The sequence below is a fragment of the Rhinopithecus roxellana genome, chromosome 9 (genome assembly GCF_007565055.1).
Source record: "Rhinopithecus roxellana isolate Shanxi Qingling chromosome 9, ASM756505v1, whole genome shotgun sequence".
Lineage (NCBI taxonomy): Eukaryota > Metazoa > Chordata > Mammalia > Primates > Cercopithecidae > Rhinopithecus > Rhinopithecus roxellana.
In genome coordinates, this window is record NC_044557.1 from 119985312 (window position 1) to 119992957 (window position 7646).

At 37.5% G+C, this 7646-nt stretch overlaps 1 pseudogene; it reads right to left on the minus strand.

Moving 5' to 3' along the window:
* Window positions 1-278: 278 nt before the first annotated feature.
* LOC104682289 lies at window positions 279-953 on the minus strand (annotated as a pseudogene).
* Between the last annotated feature and the right edge of the window lie 6693 nt (window positions 954-7646).

The following is a 7646-nucleotide window of genomic DNA, read 5'->3' on the forward strand; positions in this document are numbered from 1 at the left end:
AAACTCCAATGGAAAAAGAAACTAAACAGGATGTGGATAGTTTCGGTCTATTGTATCTAGCTTATCAAATCCACAGCCTGGTACTTCTGGAACAAGGCTGCCTCAGGGATGACAGTTAAAGATGAAGATGGCAAATATAAGCAATTCAACATGTCTATGCAGGGCAGTCTGATGTCTCCATACGTTTTCTAAAATTCCATATTTGGTCAGAGCTGGGAGTGAGAGCAGGGTGCTTGCCTGTTTCAGTCCCACTGCTCCTCTGATTCTGCTTTGCTGCCTTAGAGGAGAACAGGTTTAGATCCTCTAGGGGCTGCTGGGGCCATGCCCTTGGCAGCCTGCTGGGCTAACCAGTACTTCTATCTTTTGATCTTGGGCCTCTCCAAGTTTACCAGAGACACAGGTACCTTCATAGTACCGAGTCCATTTACCATCACCTCACACCAGTACTTGCTCCACGGAGTGAGGGGCTCTCCTGGTAACTTTAATGTATGTGAGGTGACTGCAACACCAAGATTCTTGAGGAAGTGGCAGGCAACTGTTTCAGGGTTCAGCTCCCGTTTGATATTGTTCTTCATCCCTACCTCCATGAGACAGCTTTTCGGAAATGTCACTGTTGCCTCACCTGCCTTGGTCTGGATCTTCTCTAACTTTCCTCCTGGTCTCAGCAATTTCTCCTCTTCAAACAGCTTCTTGTTTTCAGGTGATGCATATGCAGCCAGTCTCTGAGGAAGGAGTTGATTCCGGTCCACAGATTTCTTTACTGAGACCAGGTCACCCCGTACTCCAAGTGTCCACAGACTGCATGAAAATGACCTCCAGGTTTTCTTTGGGCCAGTGCTTTGTGTCCTCCACCAGCTTATTAATGTGGTGTCACTGGTGCAGGAGCAGCTTCTGGCCCTCCCCGGCCACCGGTTCCTTCCATCCACCCAGCGCTCCATGATGCCCAGGGCCATGACAGTCCCATAGTCATAGTTTAATCCTTTGGAGCCATATTGAATGACTGAGATTTCTGGCCTAGATGATTGTCAGCCTTTTCTGACTCTTCCCTTCTCCTATCCCGGGTTACACATACCCAAAGTCAGCAACCATTTCCTTGGGACATTTTGTGGGAACTTTAGTCATCCTGGCTGCTTTCCCTGGAAGAATTTCCCGTTTGTCTGTAACCTTTAAAGTATGACACCCACACCCAAACATAATTCCAGGAACACTCTGACCAACGCAGTATAGATCCAGATTATCACCTCCCTCTGAATGGACACGTCATTCCAGTAACATGAACTATATTTTAGTCATTCTTTGACAACAGTTATCAAATGGCTTAAGGATAATGTGCATTTTAATCCATGTTGCTACTGAACTCCTATTTTGAATCTGTCTTTTTTTCTTTACATTCTAGAAGATGGTCTTAAATGTATAATGGAAATCACAGGAACTTCAAAGTTAGAGATTTTCCGTATGCATATAGTCTACATCATTTTAACCCTGTGTTTTTAAGAAAGTTATTTAACTTCTCTGAGACTCAGTTTCAATTATTTGTTTAAGAGTTGGATAATGTCTAGTTGTTTAGTTTTGTTTTGAGGCTTAAATGAAATAATATATGTAAAATAACTAGCATGATGTCAAAGTACAAATTTTTCTGTTGTGTAGCATGTTATCTTGGCCCATGTCCTAGCCCCTAGCCCATTAACATTTTTAGTTTTTCTTTTTTCTTTTTCTTTTTATTTTTGAGAGAGTCTCACTCTGTTGCCCAGATTGAAGTGCAGCAGCACATTCTTGGCTCCCTGCATCCCCCGCACCCAGGTTGCAGCAGTTCTACTGCCTCAGCCTCCCAAGTAGCTGGGATTAAAGGCATGTGCCATCATGACCAGCTAATTTTTGTACTTTTAGTAGAGATGGGGTTTCACCATGTTGGCCAGGCTGGTCTCAAACTCCTGACCTCAGGTGATCTACCCTTCTCAGCCTCCCAAAGTGCTGGGATTACAGGTGTGAACCACTGTGTGGATTTCATGATCCAGTAAATTAGGTATTTTTCCCAGGGTTTCAGCATTCATGAATTCTAACATGCTTTCAAGATTTTCATCCTAACAAGACAATGCAAATAGTGATGTTTTCTAATAAGAAATTTTTCAAATTGATGCTAACCCATATTTTTACTGACCAAAAAAAAAGTAGGCAAAATAAAGCTTCTAGAATTTAGTAGATCAGAAAGGCATTCCCATGTACAAGACAGTCACCTAAAGACTGCATAGTTGTAACATTAGGTAGAATTCAAATGCTTCCTAGATATATTCTTCATTTAGTTTATGTCAACTCTTTGTAGCAGACTGTAAAGATATCATCATCTCTGACCTTAAAGAAGTTCACGAAAATAATAGGTAATTTATATCCTTGCCTCAATAATCATAAGTTTTTATTTTAAATACCTATGGTACAGTAAAAAACTTCTTTCACATAGAAAAAAATGCAATTGATTCTTTCAACAAATATTTATTGAGCATCTATATACACCTGATACTGTCCTTGGAAGAGAGGAAAGTAGCAAAGGTCTGCCTGTGCTTTCATGGATATTTTGCTGGAAAAGGACAATAAACAAGCAAACAAATAAATAATGTGTCAAGTTATTATACAAGTAATGAGAAAATCAAATTGGAAATGGAAAATGTGGCGACATCAGTGATGATGCTGGTGCTCTTCTAGATGGAATGGTTGGAAGAACCCACTCTTATATAAACTGCCATCTGTGCAGAGACCTTAAGAATCTGAGTAATCTGAGAAAATTGCAGCCCAGGTAGTGGGCTCAGCAAGTTCAAAGATGCTAAAGGAAGTATGTTTGGCTTGAGTAACAGCAAAAAGGTCCGTGAGACTAGGGTAGAATGATGGCAGATCTGTAGCTGTGCTTGAAAATATATCAGATGGATGGAGGACCACGCCATGCAAAGGCTTTGAGGACATAAGAAGTATGGATTTACTATGTTATAGGGGCCTCAGCAGAGAAATAACATGATCTGACCTGTATTTTAAAAGGATCGCCATGGTTGCTGTGGACAATGTGGAATGGAAGATACAGGGTGAAATAAGAGATCAATGAATAGCTATCTCAATAACCCAGATGAGATATAATGCGATTTAGACTGGAGTCCTAATGATGAAGGTGGTGACAAGTGACCTGTTTTTTGGATATTTTGAAAGTAGAGCCTCATGATTTGCTAATAATATTATATGTGGGGTATACGAGGAAAAGAATAGTCAAGAATTATTTTGTACTGAGGAGCAGGAAGAATGGAGTAGCCTTTTACTAAAGCTGGGAGTCTGTGGAAAGCATCACATATTTTAGAAGTTAAAAATCAGGAGTTTGTTTTGGACATATTAAGATTTAGATGCCTAGTGCATATATCCACCTGGAGATTATAAGAAAGTCTCTGCCTAGGATTCTGGAGCCCAATTCTGGAGAGGTCTGCACTACAGAAGAAAAAAAAAAAATGTAGTGTCTAGAGAATAAATGCTATTTAAAGCCTTGAGAGTACATGGATTACCTAGTGAATGAGAAGTGACAGAGAAAAAAAAAGGTAAAAACTTGAATCTGCAATATTTACACACAGTCAGGAAAATGAGTGACATTCAGATATTGACTCTAAGATGCAGTGGCCCGTGAGGTAGAAGGCAAGATGAAGAAAGTGTTCTAAATGGCAAACAATTTCTTAATACCATCAGCAATGATTCTTTGATTTTATCAGATAATACTAGCTGTATTCACAGGATTGAAACACAAAAGAGTTGAATTTGTTTAAAGTTGAATGCTCTCTTATAAGTAGGCATCTATCTTGGAGTAGTGTAACTGGGAACATTCTCATGAGAGTTGGACTGCAACGCGTGCTTCAGTATTCAGTCTTCCTCAGCTACAGCAACTCTGTCTGAATTTGGCTTTGACCCTTCTTTTCATTTCAAATCCTTGTATTAGCTAAAAGCAAGCTCTTATTCCCCATCTCTGCCACCCATGTAGCAGAGCGAAACCTGTAATTCGCAGGAGACAAAGAGCCAAAATAAAGATTCTGGTTCATAAGTTAATAAACAACCAATTGTGATGTTAAAGGCTAAATACATTTAGGCATGTGTGGTCACATTGCTTTATGTTTGTCAATCTCATTTTATATAACCTGGACCAACAAAGCCAACAAGAGGGGAAATACACAGATATAAGGTCAGTTCAAGGGTTCAACAAAGTGCTCAAAATGATAGAATCAGCAGATAAAATGCTTCACAGGTTGCTAAGATACCATAATCTGGGAAAAGAATCAGAATTAAGTTTTTGTTAAGAGGTTTATCATTCCCTATCCTGATCCTTTGATAGAGATAGTCTATAGGAATCTTAGCTTTGCAATTATATGGTTGGAGTAATTGGGGAAAAGTTTAGAAAAAGGGTTTGAACAGGAAAGATAATAGCTTAAGAATTTGAGAAGTCACTTGGGGAGAGTTGGGTCATCTTGAAATTGCTTTAGGCAAGCTTAAGCTGTTTAGAAGATTGTCTCTTTGTAAAGGAATAAAAAACTAAGCAATATTATTCTTCTATGTGGATTTGCTACTGATGACTAACATGGTTGAGTAAAGCAATCATAAAATCCATTTATTTAAGGAAAAACTTTAATAAATTTTGTGTTTATTTGTCTTTTGTGAAAAATTCTGTTTTGGCACATTTTACATACTGCTATTTACTTCAAGTCATTTAATTTACTTTTTCCTTGATAAAGAAAAAAGATGTTATTTCAATTCTTAATCATTCAAAGCAATGCAAATAGACACCATATTGTAGATTTTGAAAAAAAAAATTGTAAATTTGTGTTTCTATATACACCTATTGAAAAAGTTATACAACAAAGAGTTCTCATATGTCCTTTTTTGATTCAATCATTTGTAACTGCCCGTACTTGCTAGTAAACTGCCCATATTTGCTAGTAAGTTATTCTCTTTCCCTCAATAGATGAGAGGGTGGGTGTGTGTTTCTTTGTGAACCATTGAGAGCAAGTTGCAGATATGCTGACTTTTTTTTTTTTTTTTTTTTTTTTTTTTTTTTTTTTTGACGGAGTCTCTCTCTGTTGCCAGACTGGTGTACAGTGGCACATACTGGCTCACTGCAGCCCCCGCCTCCCGGATTCAAGCAATTCTCTTGTCTCAGCCTTCTGAGTAGCTGGGACTACAGGCCTGCGCTGCCATGCCTGGCTAATTTTTTTGTATTTTCAGTAGGGACGGGGTTTCACCATGTTGGCCAGGATGGTCTTGATCTCCTGACCTTGTGATCTGCCCGCCTCAGCCTCCCAAAGTGCTGAGATTACAGGCATGAGTCACTGTGCCCAGCCGGTGACATTTTATCTCTAATACTTCAATGTATATTTCCTAAGAACATGAGCATTCTCATGCATAATCACAGCACAGTTATAAAAATCAACACCTTTAACATATATACAATATTATTACTGAATTCATAGTCCATATTCAAAGTGTGCCAATTGTGCCAAAAATATACAATATACGATTAAGTTTTTACCAATCCAGAATTCATTCCAGGATGACACATTACCTTTTAACCTCCTTTTCCTCTTTTGGATCTCTTCTGATCTGGAACATTTCCCCAGACTTTATTTGTCATATATGACTTTGACATTTTGGAAAGAGTCCAGGCCATGGTGTTTAATAATGGTAGAGAGATGTATATGAAATGTAAATGGCTGTGTATGGGCATACTCTGCCTTTATTCACTGAGAGGGTTTTGAAGTAATGCCACCTCTCTAGCTATGTGCACACCTGACCCATCCAGAGCTTGGTTTCTAAATACCATTTCCCAGTAAAAGCAATCTGGGTTCTCTGGAGAAATGGCTGTTTACTGCACTGGAGCTTATATTCTGCCAGAAGCATGAAAAAAAATAAAAAGTTATTAAATAATGCAAGCAATTATAGATTATGAGAGGTGCTATAATAAAATATAGATGATATATTAAAAGAAAGGCCAACTTTTGTTATGGTGGTTAGGGCAAGACTCTCTGAATAAGTTTTGTTTAAGCTGAGACTCAGAGAAGGAAAAAGGGGCAGCCTTGTGAAGAATGTGGAGAAGAGAATTAGCATAAGGAACAGAAAGTTAAAAGACCCTGATGTCAAAAGAGTGTAGTTTGCTCACAGATGAGAGGAAAGCACTGTGGTTGGAGCCTAGTACTGGGTAATGTTGGTGGGGATGGCCAGGGAGAATGTGGGTGTGATGTCACATCAGGTTGGAAGGACAGGCATGGGCTACTAAACCTAGCAATTTACATTGTGTTCTGGGTGGAATGAGAAAGTCTTAGGAAGATTTAATATGGGTAGTGACATGATGTGACTTATGTGTTTAAAAGATTATTCTGGCTGCTTTGTGAAAAATAAATTAGAAAAGGTTTGAGAATGGAAGCAGAGAGACCTGATAAAAGACAATTATGAAAGCTCAGGCAAGAAATAATGGTGGCAGTAGAGATAAAATAAAAGGGTGGTGGCAGTAGAGATAAAAATATGTGGATGAATTCAGATTACATTTTGGAGTTACAAACACCAGGATTAATGTTAGATTAAATGTGTGTTGTAGCTGAGGAAAAAGGAAACTTGAAGGAAAATGTTCAGGTTTCTGTCTTGGCATCAAGCTTGGAGAAGAAAATCAACAGCTCCATTTTGTTGATTGAGTGTGTTTGAAATGAGTTTTTGATTGGAGTGTGTTGACAGGAGTGTGTTTGAGATGAGTTTTAGAAATCAAATGAAAATATTATATAAACAGGAAAAAGTACAATAATTTAAAGTTCCTTTGGGATGTTTCTTACTTTTTTATGACATTAGGATTCAATACTTACATGAGAATATCTGCATCATTTCATGAAACATGAAAAGTTAAAGGAAATCTTAGTTATCTTCAGATTTTCTGGAAATTTAAATAGTACTATGTGTGCTTGGAAAGATAAAATATTGAGATTACCTACAATGATTTAAGGGGAAAATTGTAAGAAAAATTAATTTTCTAAGATAGTTTGAAGGTACAATTGAATAAAGGAGGACGTAAGTTAAACATCAGAAATAATTTTCTGGGCAAGAATAATTCAAATCATAGTGTCTTTTAAAGGCTTATGAAAGCTCTTTTAGCTGAGACATTAAACATGAGAATTTAGAAAGCCTAGTTTAAAAGGAAGAAAAATATATTGCAAAGGAGATGAAATAAACGTTCTAATGTTTTTAAAAGTATTACAGTTTGTGAAACCAAATCCAGTGAGTTAAATGTTCCACCTTTTTCCACAGTGCTCTTTGTATAATGTATTACAATTAGTGAAGGTGAAGTTAAATGGGCCAGTGTAATATTTTAGATGCCATTTCTGGAAGTTTCTTTAATACTGAGTAGAAATTTTTTTAAGGAACTTTTCTCAGGCAAAATGAGGATGTGCCAAAGAGAGACAGGATAAAATTGGACTATCAATTTAAAGAAAAAAAAAAAGGAATATTTGCCTCTACTTGAGTGAAGGGAAAATAGATTTTGGAAGAGTATAGCATAACATTTAGCTGAAAAAGATATTGTAATTGTTGTGAATAAATGAATTTGATCTCAATTGCAGAGAATTTTTATTCCAAAACAACTCTAATAAACACAG